This window comes from Artemia franciscana, chromosome 11 (assembly GCF_032884065.1).
Source record: "Artemia franciscana chromosome 11, ASM3288406v1, whole genome shotgun sequence".
NCBI classification, from domain to species: Eukaryota; Metazoa; Arthropoda; class Branchiopoda; order Anostraca; family Artemiidae; genus Artemia; species Artemia franciscana.
In genome coordinates this window covers 7,055,463-7,072,309 of record NC_088873.1, presented here as the reverse complement: position 1 = coordinate 7,072,309, position 16,847 = coordinate 7,055,463, and the positions used below count along the sequence as shown (strand labels likewise).

At 37.2% G+C, this 16,847-nt stretch overlaps 1 protein-coding gene across 1 annotated transcript in view; it reads right to left on the bottom strand.

Moving 5' to 3' along the window:
- Positions 1-11,873: 11,873 nt before the first annotated feature.
- The window catches only part of LOC136032741 (uncharacterized), a gene marked incomplete in the record, with an annotated part of 107,569 nt that continues 102,595 nt past the window's right edge, over positions 11,874-16,847 (bottom strand). The window contains 1 exon segment of the mRNA XM_065713076.1: positions 11,874-12,034.

The following is a 16,847-nucleotide window of genomic DNA, read 5'->3' as shown; positions in this document are numbered from 1 at the left end:
GCGTACTTGAAATAGCACTTTTGTAAAACTCGCCTATCAGATTCAGTAAAAATGTCTCGAAATGGGGTCAAATATAGAATATGCGAGAGAGCCAAACTATTATTCATTTGAGAAAGGGCTTTCCGTTCCAGATTAAGCTGCGATGTAACCACACTAGCATAAGCAATTCTAAGTTTGTGTTCAGCATTCCGAAGCAAAAGCTTCCGTGTATTCTTAATCGAAGACCAATCGAAAGACCTAAATATTTTAGTACAGTGGTGGGTGCCGCCTCACTATCGCCTAAACATCACCTAAGTAGTTTTTGTAGATATCTATTAGATAGGTTATCAAAACTTCAGTGAAGACTAGCTCATGACCGGCACAAATTTAACAGATCGTCTGCATAACAAACCACTGATGTATCCATCCCTTTACAAATGCAACTAATAGATAAGCATATCTGCACAGGAAGAGACGCGTCGTTGTAGATACGTGAAGAGACGTGTCGGTGACTGTTTGCTTTATTCCGACGAATACATGAAGCTCACTATCCGATAGTACATTCCCCAACTTCAAACGAACTTTTAGATGCCTATACATATAATACAATGGGAAGATAACACCAAGACTAACACCACGGCTATACAACTCCAACATGGCCTGCGAGTGGATAAGAAAACCAAATGCATTCATAACATCGTATGCTCCGAGAACCAGAGTGTTCCCAGATGCTTCTGTATTTCTGAGTATATTACAGAGACTTCTAAGGACATGGAAGCAACCTATACCCGACTGGAAGCTCAAATATCTCTGCGGAAACGCTTGGCACAGTCACTGGTCTATATGATGAACATGATGATTTTGGTTTAATCTTTTTCAGAATTGGGCTAATCACTCCAATGCATAAACCATAGTGAACGTCACTTGCCGCAATAAAATGCTCAGCACAGATACTGTCGGCACCGGCTGCGAATTTCTTCTTTCTAAGTTTCAACACAGCCTCCTCAATAGCAGACGGTGTTATCACAATAGAATTTGGTTTTTGACTAGAATCAACCAATGAAGCCATCTCACTATCGAAAGAAATTTTTACACTGCTGTTGGGTTTTAAAAACTGACTTTTGAAATGGGCAACTTACTCAGACTCTGGGATGCTATCGGGACCCTCATGGTGTTTTGCTTCTCAGAAAGAGGACAAGACTTTCAAAGGTAATTAGGGTCATTTACAATCTTCTCGGCAGTAATCGACTTCACCGCCGCTAGATGCTCTGCAGAGCATTCCTAAATATTCTCTTAGAATAAATCCGGACCGCATTTACAGCCCCAGTCCTTGGCTTCCCGCAGTCCTCCCAGAGCCGCAAACACCACTTCGCTGTAGCACAGGCCGACGCTAGAACCGGGTTACTAGACCACCTGTATTTCTCACTCTTGCAACGCATCCACCTCACTGGAATCACCGCCTTATCAGCACATTTCAGTGCATATATTATTTCCTCACAGTATAGGTTTAGTTGTAACCTCAACTCATTTTCACTTAGGTTGATACTTGGCTGTAACACATGGTATGGAACCTTCAGTTTCACTAGGATACGGTCGCAAGTATCACATAATTCTGGTACACATATGTTATTCCACATCTTCTTCAAGAACCACTTGGGTTGAGAGTCATCAGCTTTGGTCCCCACGACGGGTATCAAGACACATATAGGGAGATGGTCGCTGGTGGTCTGATCGTCCATTACTGTCACACATTGGACTGGGCTGCCTGAATACATTACATGTTCCAGATTTGACGTAGTGCTAGCCTGTAATATGTATGTAAAGTCCTTGTTCTTTCTAAGTAATGAGAATGAGGGAGGTAGCTCATAATAGTTTCAGAACGCGGGCATTCAGGACGGATTAGATCACAATTAAAATCACATGTGATAACATATCTATGAAAAGAACGGAGGGTTTTCTTGGCAAATTTCGCTAGCCTCTGACAATAAGAGGCAAAACCGACCTCGGAGGCTTGGTCACCATAGTCAGTAGGTAAGTACACATTTATGTCTGCAAGATCATTAAAAGCATTCACTAACTTCTAGGGTTTGGAGTTGATACTTGCTTAGCACTGCGAGGCCTCAGCCAGGGTGACCTCGGTTCTGCCAGTGAAATGCTGCTGAAGGCACTGTGACAAAACCGTTCAAGCAGATCTAAGACCTTTTCAAGTTTGAAGATGAAATTTATGACATTTTAGATTTGTTTTGACTTTGACTTTGAAGTTTTTTTTTTACTTTGGTTCTAGTGAGATTTTCGGTTCTCTGTGTTCTCTAGAAGACAGGAGTAGAATGGAAGTCACAGACAATGACTGATGTAACTGACCTTCATTTGGGAGATACCCAAGTTGAAGACTTGTCAGTCGATCATTACTGGATGAAGATATTTGGTCTGAAGACTCGCAGTGGTGAAATCAAGCCATGCCCAGAAATCTAAAGCCAGAAAATCATGGTCAGAAAACCATGACAAAATCAAGGTTCACAACAAATTTAAAGGACCTAACTATCTAGGAAATCTTTTTAGCAAGGGCGAGACTTCAGTAGGAGTGGCACAGAGGTACAGTAGTCCCTTTTTCCAATTAATTTTGAAAAAAACAATTTTTTCAACTGAAAGTAAGAAGCAGCATTAAAGCTTAAAACAACAGAAATTATTATGTATATGAAGATTTTTCCCATCCTCAGCACGTCACTCTTCAAGCTAAAGTTTTTTAGGACAATAAATTTTATTGTCCAAATTTTAGGACAATATTCTTATTGTCCTAATTAAACGACCTCTGCGTTTTAGGAGTCACTACTAAAGAATTGGGAAAAAATTTAAATTTTAGCGTAAGAAGCAAGGTTTTGAGGAGGGGGCAATCCCCTATGTATACGTAATAATTTCAGTTCGTTTTAAGTTTTAACGCTGCTCCTTACTTTCAAGCTGAAAAAAATGTAAAAAAAATTAACTTCTGATGGTCTTTAGATAATGCCGAAAAATCTTGCTCCGCCACCACGGACCCCCCCCCCTTCCTCCCTACATAGAAATATCTTCTAATTAATTAAATCCTAGTGGAAACTTACCCCGAAAAATTATCCTTAAAATCTATATTCGTAAAACTGAGTTGGCAAAGAGAAAGTAAGACAAATAAAAAGAATTTCGCATACGAAATTCCCCCAGTGTAAATTCTCCCCTGAAAAGCTCACCTCTGGGAACTCCACCATGGAAAATTGTCCCCATTGCAGATCCCCAATCAAAACATTCTCCCCCTCCCCTGAAAATGTATGCGAACTCCCCTATGTTAACAATTAAATATGTTAATATATATGTTAACAATGGACAAATTTTATAGCTTGAAGATCTTTTCATTGATTGGTAACATTAAACTTAATGTATCTTATATATTTGGAATCCGTATGATAAGCCAATTCGTTTGACATATCTATTAATACAAAAATTAAGTTTTTTAGAGTTTCGGTTACTATTGAGCCGCGTCGCTTCCTACTTACAGTTCGTTACCACGAACTGTCGGAAAATAAAATCTACCTAATCCGGTATTTTCTACATATTCTTGAGAACATTTCTGAAACCAATTTACTGAATTTTACCTTTCTTATTCCCTTGTCGGTTGTCCCAAGGGGTAAAAAAAAAAAAAATGATACATAACTTATTAAGTTATGATATGTAGGGCATAAATTGTATACCTTTTTCGTTTCTCGAAATTATTAAAATGAAGATGCCGTTTTTTTTTCAAAAATTGAATTTTGTTTTAAACATAATGTTTAGTTAATTGCACAAGGAACTATATATACCAATTTACTGTCAAATGAGCCCTTAAAAAGCTTTCTATGATGTTCCAGTGCCCCACTAGCAATGAAGAAAAAGAAGCAAAATAAGGACATATATGTGCTACACATGCAAAAAAAAATCCCTCTTAATTCAGCTGTGTATGGTTTTCGGCTACGGAAATTTCAATGTACTAATTTTTTATTCTTTTTTGTGTAATTTTGAGAAGTTTCAGAGTATTTACCAAATTCCCATTAATACTTTTCAATAAACTTTTACTATTGAAACTTATCGAGACAATAGTTACCATTCCTGAGTCAGATATAATGCTCCATTTTATGGAATTTCAAGAGCTCCATTTTATGGCCCTTCAGCCAAGAACTTTACTGCGGGGTTGGAAGTCAGCCACCCTGTGCTTTCACACATCCTTCCCAGGTTTCTTCAACTACCCATTTAAAGCTGAGCTGATTCTGGCTGAGCTTACGGAGTAATGCCCCAGACACCCTTCCACACGAAATAACAAACGACACCAGAACACAATCGCTTATTCTCACGAAGAGTTCCAAGTCGAGCACGCTAACCACTCGGCTAGGGCGACTTTGTTTGTATGACAACTGATTAAAAATTTTTTTTTGACCTATCAATTGGAATAAGTCTTTAACAATGCGGTAATGAGTGTTAGTTTGTATTAACATGTTTTAATTTACCGAGACTAACCTTTGTCTTAAAAATAAAGAGCTTCATCCCTTTGATCTATGGAAAGTAGATTGTTCCCCAAGTCATATCATAAATGTCAGCATAAATATTAAGATAGCATTAACAAAAACTACGTTCTCTTTTCTGTTAAAGTTCGAAAATTGCAAGTTTTCGTTTTGAAGGAAAATCAATAAGATAGTCTAGCCATGTTGCGAAAACCCCCTAACAAATAAGAAGAATTGTTTAAAAATAATGAGAGAAGACTGAGGAGAACTTTCCATAGAGAATTTAACCTCTTTTCGAGCGTAATTTTGAATAAATATTAAAAACTAGCAAAGTTTTTTGTTAATAAAAACAAAGAGCATAAACATTTTGGTGAAAAGAGGTGTGGTTTGGCAGTCACGCAATAATTACATTCAGGAGGGGAGTATTTATTCGGGATGGAAACTTAAACTGTTTTTCTAGTGTAATTAAAAAAAAAATTAAAGACTCGAAAATGTTTTGTTAAGAAAAGAGTGTAAACATTTTGGCGATAAGAAATACGGTTAGGCAGTTCTGCAGGATTTGCCTTCGGGAGAAGGATATTTCTTTGGGGGGGGGGGGCTAATAAATCTGAAGTCTAAAATATAGGTAGTTAAATTAAAAGCACAAAAATTGTAGGAATAAGCGACAAGCAGTGGAGTAACCAGTTTTAGAGAGAAAGAGAAAAATATGGATTACCAAATACGTGCCTTTAATCAGCCCCCCCCCCATGGCGCTCATGGAAAGGGCTCTAAGTTATACTAGTTACCCACTGGTAACATATTAAAGGCTTTATGGAAAGGGTGATCGTATAAACTTTGGAGGGTGCTCATTCGATTAGAAATTGGAAGTTCTAGTGCCCTATTTAAGAGTCAAAGGTGATCAAAGGGCAAACATCTACTGGTTTTAATATAATCAGATTTTAAATGATCTTTATTTCTGTTAGTACATTTCGACATATCACAAACTATATATATATGACCAGTATTTCTATTTTGGTTTCTTTTGTGTGTTTTCTATACAAGTTAGAATAAAAAAAAAAGATTTGTAATTTTTGTTTCAAACATCCCACCTAAAATTTTGTTCTTTACTTAGGCAACACAATAGTTGCAGCCTATGTAAAGAGCGAAGGGGGCTCTATATCTTATAAATTTATTTATTTGCTTTTCACCAAGGTAATGTGTATGGAAAGAGCTGTTGTAGAAACTTTGGAAGAGACTCCTTCAAATTGGAAATTATATCAAGGGTGATTGGAGTGAGACCAGCCTCCCTCCCAAGACTCTTTCCCCAAAAGATATCCGATCAAATCTTGGGATAGTCATTTTATTCAGCATTGTTGAAAGGTCTAAAGACTATGCCTCGGTAAATGACAACGAACCCCCCCCCCCCCTGAAGCTCTAGGGGCTAAGACTGTAAGTTATACATTTAGCCCACTATTTACATACAGTACCTGTTATCCGGAAGGGAGGTGGTATTTTTCACCCCTGTTGGCCAAAAAGGCCAAGGGCATTCAAGTGAAGCTTTCAGGGAGGGGGTATTGAAGTAAATCAAGACTCAGCATGTGCATACAGGTTGTCAAATTCCATTTTAGAAATGGCTTAGGGTATTGAGTTGGAACTTTCAGGGAATGATAAGGGAGCTGATCAATTTACTAAAAGGTACCCTACTACTACTGCTACTAAGGCTAAGAGTATTAAGATGAAAATGTCGTGGACTGTTGAGGAGAAGTTGAACAAATCAAAACAAACTATGTGCGTAGAGGTTGTCAAAAGGTCATATTAACATTTCTAAGGAATTGCTTAAGAGTATCAAATTGAAATTTACAGGGCAAGATGAGGGGATACTCTACTGAATAAAAGACAATATGTGCATAATACTACAGCTTGTTCTACTACTACAACTACTACTGCTCCTACTACTACTACTGCTATGAATACGACCAAGTATAAGGGTATTAATGTACAGATTATAGGGAATGTTGTGTGGAAAGTTGAACTAAATCAAAACACACTATGTGCATACAGATTGTCAAAAAGGGCGTCACATCTTAAGAACGGCTTAGAGTATATGAAGTAGAATTTACAAGGCATGTTGAACTGACCAAAAGGCAACATTTGCATGCAACTAATACCACTTCTAATGCTGCTATTGCCACTAATGCTACTGTCACTACTACTGCTAAAGCTAAGGGTATTAAGATGAGAATTTCAGGGAATATTGAGGGAATATTGAGCTAAATCAAAATCCCACTATATGCAATCAGGATGTCAAAAGGACGCATCGACAACGTCCCAGGAACTACTTAGGGTACTAAATTGGATCTTTCAGGGTATGTTGAGAGGGATGTTGCAAAAAACAAAGACAGTATGTGCATACTACTACTAATGCTACTACTTCTACGACTTTTACTTTTACTGAGGCTAAGGGTAATGAGGTAAAGATTCATGGAATATTTAGGGGGACGTTGAACGAATGTGCTTGTAGTATGCCAAAAGGGATATATCAGCAATATTTTAGGATCTGCTTAGAGCATTGAGTTGCAACTCTCAGGGTATGCTGAGGAGGGTGTTGAATAATCAAGAGACAGTATGAGCATAATACCACTACTACTACTGCTGAGGCTAATGCATTAAGGTGAAACTTTCAGGGAATGTTTAGGGGGAGTTTGAACTAAACCACAACACACTATGTGCATGCATGTTGTCAAAAGGGCTTAAAAGTAATATATTAGGAACGGCTTAGAGTATGAAGTTGAAAATTACAGGGCATAATGAGGGGGATCTTACTTTCATAAATGAAAAATTATCAAAACCTTAAGGAAGAAATGTCAGTACATGTCAAGTAAACTGACAATCCACGGTCATTAGTTTGTTTGTGTTTTTTTTTTCAGTAAAGCGCCAACTGTGTTCTGGTCTTGAGAAGGCATAGGGGTTATCAGCCCTATTTATGCTAATTTTCGCTCTTTTGGAGCTTTACTCGGTTATTTACTGTAATTTCTGTTCGTTTTGAGTTTCATTTATTTAGTGATAGTGATTTATGGTAGTTTTACGCCTCGAAGATTATTTGGCTTTATTTTTGCTCGTCCTTGGCTTAATGGAGCTCTTTACTTTTCTTTGAAAAACTCGTCTCGTGAAAAAAGTTTTTAAATTAATCTAACAAATAAAAGAATGTGTTTCTCATTGAGTTTCATACAAGTGACACTTAACTTGTTATATAACCACAGGTTTTTAATGCATCATAATCATTTGTGATTGGTTTTGTTGCTTTTTACCGCGTGTCATCTAACCGTAGATTCTGTTGTGCTTCATTTCCGTTTTCAATTTGTTGTGATTCTCGCTATCACTTGTCTTCTAATCACTGATTTCGTTCTGCTTTGTTCTCTTTCGTGATTTGCTGTGGTGATCGTTTTGGCATGTCTTCAAAGTGTTCTCTGGATTGAGATTCATTAAATCTCATCATTACCTCACAAACTGTTTTGACACATTTTGCTGTAGCTGTTCAGATTAGTTCTATCACGCCAGATGGTCCAGGTTGTTGGACAAAAATTTGGTCTATGGGATTTTGTTTAATTACATTGAATTCAATATTCATTATCCTGGAATTCTGTCCAATTGAATTCCGCACATTTGATTGTCTAGGTTGTTATTCCTCCAACGATGCAACATTTTCAACAAGTGTGAATTTGCATTTTTGACAATTCATAACTAATTACAAGGTTGAAAATTTGTCGTCTCTATTTCTTTTTGTTTTAGTTGATTGACACTCTATAAGTTTATTTCGGAATTTCTTTAAAGAAGAGCTTTGGTAAAAGTAGTGTTGGGCGATAATCTGATTAGCCGATATATCGATATTTTTACTTTCGATATTCGATATTTGATATATCAATTTCGAATCCGTTTTTCTACTCAGATTAATTCACGGATGTGAGAAAGCTCAGTGACAAAAATTGTAAATAAAAAGCATTTTTCTTTGTTTTTTTAAAATTTTGAATGATGTATAATAAAACAATAAAAACTAACTTAGACTACGTAAATGAATAACACGAAAACCCAAAATTGAAATTACTCAGGACTAAGAAAAATAAACACCAACACATCAATACTGAGAGTTGAACCCGCCTTTCATTGATTAATTGAGAAGCCTTGAAAAATGCTCTTAGAAGGGACAATTATGGCGGCAACGGACCTCAATTCAATGACAACCTCCTATCGGCATTTTTAAAACCCCATAGAAAGATTTATTATAAGTAGAACAAGGTTATTCAATACACTATTTGAAATTTAAAATCACAATATACCAATGTAAATCTACTCTTCCCTCTCAGCAAAAACAGCAACAAAAAACACGGACTTAAATCTGATATAAAATCTCATATTAAATCCCTAATATCTCGGGTGGTAAATGTACTTTATAACAGGATTCAAAACCAAAAAGCTCTTTAACTTAGGAATAAAACTTCACGTCTCTGATCTCCTTACCGTAAGGATACAAATTTGGATTTCCTAGTATTTCATTTTACTCCTAAGCCGAGCCGCAAGATACTCCCGTAACTTGAGAAGATCAGTCTTTCTTGGGCCTATACATCCCTACTGACAATCTCCAGAACTATGATAGATTCCGCTGCCGGCAAAGCATGTCTTGCACTGACTACTAAAACCTCGTCACGAAACCTCACATACTGGCTTTATTCTGTCGTGGCTGAATCAAAGGAACTGTTAAGGGACTTATGAGGAACTGTTAAGGAGCTGATGCAGATTCATCAGCCAGCTAGGCCAAGTTCATTCCTCTTGCAATTTTACTCTCAATTTGGAAAAGATCCTCAGGAGAGATATATTATTACTAGTACTAATGCAAACAACAACTCACTGCAGCACTAAGCCACCCGGGACCAACAAAGCAACGATGCCATCTTCTGGACGACTTGCACATAAAAAAAGATATATCGACCGATAACCGATATTTCTTTCCCGACATCCGATAGTGACACTGGTCCTCATACCGAACCGATAATATCGATCAGCCGATATATCGGCCCGGCCCTAATTTCTTATCTATAGTTCAGGGTTTAAGTGTACCTTTTGGAGGTTCTCGGCTCCTTCATCCCAATTCATACAAAGTCTCCCTCTTTACCCCTTCCCAAGAAGTTCCAATTTCGTTTAACTATTTCCTTAAGACATCAAATCATCCCCTTTTGGGAACGACCTATTTTTTGCTCGGGTCTCCACGACTGGCCACATAAATGAGCTTCGATTAGTTGTTATCCTTCTTCCGCTGAACATGTTGTCCTAGCCATCTCAGCCTTTCTTTCATTACAGCCCTAAAAGGCAAGATTGAGCGACATTTTTCATGCAGTTTACTGGTTGGGATAAGATCGGTCAGTCGGGTACCCGAAACAATCTGTTGGCAATTTCTCTCGAAACATCCAGCACATTCTCCTCCGGTTTCCGGCTTCCAGCCCACACTTCAGCCAATATCAGTTCTTCACTTTCACTTACTCCCAATCTTAGCAACTTAGTCTTCTTAACTTGAATTTTTAAACTTATTCTTACATAATAAAAACTCACTCATTTTGACAAAACTTTCATCTAAGAGGCTCAGATCATAAGCAAAATCATTGAAAATTAGCAAAGTCTAGGAGAGTTTTACTTCACCAATTGATTCCGTGTTCTCACATTGCCTTTGCTGTGCTCCTCAAGAAGAATTTCTCCTAATGCCCATATACATGGGATAGAGCACAACCCTGCTTAACTCCTGGTTTAATAAGAAACCAGCTACTAACCTCATTTCCTACCTTAGCATACAATACAAATAGGAGCTTCGCTAAAACTTTTCTACCGATGACTCAAGAAAGACATTCATTTTCTTGAAACTTGGATCAAGGAGTGACGAGTGTGATAAGACTAAGGCTTCATAACCTAGAAGGCTTTTATCCAGCAAAGCCTTTTGGAGGTTCTCAGCACAATTTGAGAGTTCCCCCTCACTAAGCGTAGTCTGAGTTTGAGAGCAGGCTATGTATCAGTATGTATGAGTAAAGTGATTACAATATTGGATGCGTCATTACTGTTTTTCTCGGCCATTTACATATAATTTTTTCTGGTTAAATCTTTTCGGCGGGACGTTCAATGTTAGATGTCAGAAAAAGCCAAAAATGACCAAAAAATTCTAGATACCGTTTCCGATATCGATGTCTACTTTTTGAAATTCGATACTGATATTTGGTCCAATATATCCCTATCGATATTGAATATCACCCAATACTAGGTAAAATTAATAGCACTAATATTGGAAACATTCGCACCTTTCATATATGTTAAGTAAGAAAATTATGGTTGCAGCAATAGCTGCAACAATATTGGATGTCTCCAGCCCCTTTGTAGAAGTCTTAAGCCCCTTTCTACAAAACTGTGAAATTTTACATTTTTTTTTGAGAAGGAAGATAACAACCGCGTGTTTATTTTTTCTCCCCAGGGGTTAATATTGTGAACCAACAGTCTTAGAAAATCAAGAAAAGGCTGATTCAAACAGAAATTAAAAATTCTAGATCATTTTTCAAGTAGCAAAAAATTGTGCCGCGACAAAATAGCATTTTGTGGCAAAACTACAATTTTGCTCCAAAGATATCCAAGTTACTATCGACAGAAAAATTCTGATAAAGCTATTCCATTTAATATTATCAAAAAACTGTATATTGAGCAACACGGGTACGAATTCGTTTTCAAAGAGCAAGGTAGTTCATACGGAAATAAACGATTAATTTCAAAATATATTCCAAAGCTTCATTTGATTACATTGTTTCACTTGCTGTTTGAAAAACAAATGATGTATATTAATGAATAATTGCTCATGAAATAAAAATAAAGAGTGAAGGTGGTTAGTAAAGGGTTAGTGAAGGTGGCAGGCGAGAGGATGCGCCTGATGCATCACAAAGTGGATTTTAATGCCTTAAATTCCTAATTAGCCAGGAATTGTCAGATAAATGCATAGAACGATATGGGAAGGCGGGCGTAGAAAAATATTGAATCGCCCTTCATTTATACCAAGTCTTGATAGGGTGCTGCGTGACGATAGCTCCCAGAGTTCATAAACTTGGAAGACTAGGAAGATTAACCTTAGAACTATCATTAGAATTCTTAAAACCAAGTAATAACAGCAGTCAAGTATGGCTGGAAGACAAGATATTTTCATTAAAAAATGTCTCTAAGAGTTTCCAGACGGTGCTCCTAACAGAATGCAATGTAACAGATTCGGAGAAAGTGGTAAGTCGTTGATTGGAGCGACGAGTGAAGCCCAGAAGAGAGTGGGATGATGCGAAACATTGGCCTTAAACGGCTTACAACAAGACGTATATAGAGGTAGTAGCTATAAATCCAAAACGAATAAAATTTTTAAACACTTTTAATTAAAGACAAATTTTGATTTTAAAAACTTTTTTTTTTAAAAACGGAACTTAATATTGATAACTTCAAAACAAACAGTAATAAACGCTTAAAGTAATCGTAATCATTAAAAATTGGGAAACTTCAAGTAATCCTTACGGGACCTGAAAAAGAATAAAAATGTATGAACAATCCTATATTGTGCAGACTTGATTCAAGTTTGATGTTAAGGTCCCTCTAGCCTACCTCTAGTTCAGTGCAAAATTAGGATAGACAATCCTTGCGCAATTCCACTTCAGACAAGGTGCAATATCTATCTTTTGCCAAAAGTATGGTGATGAGAGGGATGAGAGATGTGCGAGGGTCATTGCCTACTTTGTGCATCAAATCATAGAGATTGAAATCATTACATGTTTTCCATTTAAATAAGGTGGAAGAAGTCTACCAATGTGCTAAAAAGTTGGAAGCAGGAGGATTGGTGAATGTTGAACTCACTTTAGCCATTAAGATAAAAAATTCCTGCTTGGTTCTGGTTCAATCAGGGTGGACATGCTTACATTTGTGCTAAAAAAGCTGGTGAGGTACTAGAGAGACAAAACTGGGATAGGCATTAACGTATACTAGTTTTGCTCACTGCCAATTCTCTTCCAAAAATTCAAGATTTGTGAACTGTGACAGGACATGTTTTTTAAATAAGAATTTCGGTAGTCTATAAGAACTCTAACATCACAAGATGTCACAACGAACAGAAATTATTCCATATATGAAAGGGGTTGCCCCCTCCTCAACGCCTGGCTCTTTACGCTTAAGTTTGACTATTTCTCAAAACTCTACTTTTTAAAACAATTTAGCGTAAAGAACGAGGAGTTGAGGAGGGGGCAACTCCTTTGATATACGGAATAATTTCTGTTCGTTTTAAGTTTTAATGTCGCTCCTTACTTGCAGTTAAAAAAAACTTGTTTTTTTTTATTTAATTTCTGAACGCTTTCGAATTAATGCACGCTTTGATTTTGGATCACTGCACATGAATAAATAAAACAAATTTGCATATTAATTTTTTTTTTGGCTAAATGGCTTTCTCATAGTTTTGATCGGATGATTTTGATACAAAAAAGGGGTCGGGGAGGAGGCCTAGTTGCCCCCCAATTTTTGGTTACTTAAAAAGGCAACAAGAACTTTTTAATTTTTTAAAGAAAGTATTTACTAGTATTAAATATACTTAGCTTACGAAGAAACTTACGTAATGAACTTCTATATTTGTATATTTTTATTACGAATTGAGAGGGTTCGTCCCCTCGTCAATACCTCGCTCTTTACACTAAAGCTTGAATTCTGTCCCAATTCTTTAAGAATGACCTCTAAATCACAAAGGCCGTAGAATAAATAGTTGAAACTACTAAAAAAAAACTTTAGCGTAAAGAGTGAGGTATTGAGGAGGGGACGAACCCCTTGTAAATGTAATAATTTCTGTTCGTTTTAGGTTTTAATGCTGTTCATTACTTCCAGCGGAAAAAAAAAACTTTTTTTAGTTTATTTTCTCATTGTTCTTTTTTAAATAATGCTAGAAAATCCTACGGCTCCTTCATGGGAATTCTCTTCCCACTTGATAAATTCCTCAATGGAAATATCCTCCCACATAACCCCCTCCCCCGACCAGCCCCACCTTCCCTCAACACGAAAAAGTCCCCCTGAAAACGTCTCTACATTTCCCAATAACCATTAATATATGCAAACACTGGTCAAATTTGTAACTTGCAGCCCCTTAGGGAGTAAGTCGTCCCCAAAGACATAGTAATTAGGTCTTTCGACTATGCTGAATAAAATGGCTATCTCAGAATTTCAATCTGGTAACTTTGGGAAAAAATGAGCGTGGGAGGGGGCCTAGGTACCCTCCAATTTTTTTGGTCACTTAAAAAGGGCACTAGAACTTTTAATTTCCGTTAGAATGAACCCTCTCGCGACATACTAGGACCACTGGGTCGATATGATCACTCCAGAAAAAAAACACGCATCCGTGATCTGCCTTCTGGCCAAAAATACAAAATTCCACATTTTTGTAAATAGGAGCTTGAAACTTCGACAGTACTATTCTCTGATACGCTGAATCTGACTGTGTAATTTTCGTTAAGATTCTATGACTTTTAGGGGGGTGATTCCCCCCTATTTTCTAAAATAAGGCAAATTTTCTCAGGCTCTTAATTTTTGATGGGTAAGACTAAACTTGATGAAACTTATATATTTAAAATCCGTATGAAAATGCGATTCTTTTGATGTAACTATTGGTATCAAAATTTCGTTTTTCAGACTTTCGGTTACTATTGAGCCGGGTCGCTCCTTACTAGAGTTCGTTACCTCGAACTGTTTGATTTAACTATAAATTTACAAAACTCACTTTAATGATTAATATCTTTGAAATGAGCTTCAAGATAACTAATCTAAATTTAAGAATAAAAACAATATACTTTGCGGAAATGAGCGTCATTACTAATACAATTTTTCTGCCGCAATGCTACAAAGAAATTCGAACTTCTCATCATAAAGTAAACTTTCATTTTTTTTGGCTATTGGACTTCAACGTTTTTGGAGGACCGATTAGAAATGATTGAAATGATTGGGCGCTGTATTAAAAAAAATTGCCTTGTCTAAGATTAAGCCGAAGTTACCGCGGCCAAAGGTAAGTGTCCTTACAACTACGCTTTAAAATCTTGTATAGCAATGCTTGTTGTATACTTTTTGCTGTTCCGATTTATTATGTCACTTGGTATTAACCAAGTGACATATAGCGATCGCAAATCCTGTCGGTCTGTCTGTCTGTCCCGGTTTAGCTACTTTAGGCACTCCCAGGTAAGCTAGGACGATGAAATTTAACAGGCGTATCAGGGACCGGACCAGATTAAATTAGAAATATTCGTTTCCACGATTTGACCATCTGGGGGGGGGGGAGACTGGGGGGGGGGTTGGTTAATTCAGAAAAAAAATAGAAAAATGTAGTATTTTTAACTTACGAACAGGTGATGTTATCTTAATGAAATTTAGATTCTGAAAATTAGAAAAAATGAAGTATTTTTAACTTACGAAGGAGTGATCGAATCTTAATGAAATTTGAAGTTTGGAAGAATATCGTGTCTCAGAGCTCTTATTTGAAATCCCGACCAGATCCGGCAACATTGGGGGGAATTGAGGGGGGGGGGCTAAAATCTCGGAAAAAGCTTAGAGTTGAGGGATCGGGATAAAAACTTGATGGGAAAAACAAGCACAAGTTCTAGATACGTTATTGATATAACCAGAACGGATCCGATCTCTTTGGGAGAGTCTGAGAGGGGGGGGGGGAGAGGGTTAATTCTGAAAAATTAGAAAAAATGAGGTATTTTTAACTTACGAAGGAGTGATCGGATCTTGATGAAATTTGGTTTTTGGAAGGATATCGTGTCTCACAACTCTTATTTTAAATCCCGACCGGATCCGGTGACATTAGGGGAGTTGGGGGGGCAGATTTCTTATTTTGAATCCCGACCGGATCCAATGTCATTAGGGGAGGGGGACCGGACATCTTGGAAAACACTTAAAGCGGAGAGATCAGGATGAAACTTGGTGGAAAGAATAAGCACAAGTCCAAGATAGGTGACTAACATAGCCAGACCGGATCCGCTCTCTTTGGTGGAGTTGGGGGGGGAGTAATTGGGAAAAATTAGAAAAAATGAGGTATTTGTAACTTACGAACGGGTGATCAGATCTTAATGAAATTTGATATCTAGAAGGATCTTGTGCTTTAAAACTCTTATTTTAAATCTTGACCAGATCCGGTGACATTGAAGGGAGTTGGAGGGGGAAACCGGAATTCTTGGAAAATGTAAAAATCTAGGTATCTTACGAATGGGTGATCAGATCTTAATGAAACTTGATATATAGAAGAATCTTATGTCTCAGATGCTCCATTTTCAATTCGAATCGGATACGGAGACATAGAGGGTTGGAGGGGGAAACAGAAATCTTGGAAACCGGATATCTTGGAAAACCCTTAGAGTGGAGAGATCGGGATGAAACTTGATGGGAAGAATAAGCACAAGTTTTAGATACGAAATTGACATAATTGGTATGGATCCGTTCTCTTTGAGGGAGCTGGGGGTTGTTAATTTGGAAAAATCAGAAAAATTGAGGTATTTTTAACTTAAGAACGGGTGACCGGATCTTAATGAAATTTGATATTTAAAAGGAACTCATGTCTCAGAGCTCTAATTTCAAGTCCCGATCAGATCTTTTGACACTGGAGGGAGTTGGAGGGGGAAACCGGAAATCTTGGAAAACGCTTATAAATGTCGTAGATACGTGATTAACGTAACCGCAGTATTTTGATGCCATTTTTCACGTATATATCTACAAAAAGCAAGGCATAATGATCAGCTTTTTTGAAATGGGCCTGTTTTTGTCAATTTTAGCATTTTTGTCAATTGGGAGGGAAAGAGGTCCTCGTAACCCAGTAGTTTTTTGCTCCTTTCTATGTTTTGAAAGATATCTTTTCTGGAGTATTTTCATTCAAAAATGCACTTTTTTGGTAGTTTACCAATACAACTAAAAATAAAAAGCAACAAACTCCCCCCCCCCACAGATATCAAAAATATGTTGCGTTTTTGTGAATTGACATCGCTACCTTAGCCTAGAACTTGCCTAGCCACAAGAACTAGCCTAGTTCTGCTATTCACCAAATGGTTTTTATTTTCTTAAGGAGGGTGGAAGAGGGAGTCTAGGAAATTTTGATGACGCACTATTGCACTGTCAGCAGAAATGTTTATAATGATCAAATTTGGAAGTTATTTAACATTCGGAATTGATAAAAAAAAATGGCCCACAAGTACTAAAAAAATCAAGGGGACTTTGAGTGGGTGTATGCTGTATTATTGCAGTCGTCGGAACTGCATATACTAAAATTTGGAAGTAACTGAAAATTCAGAAGTGGTCAAAGAATGGCCCAGAAAAAAG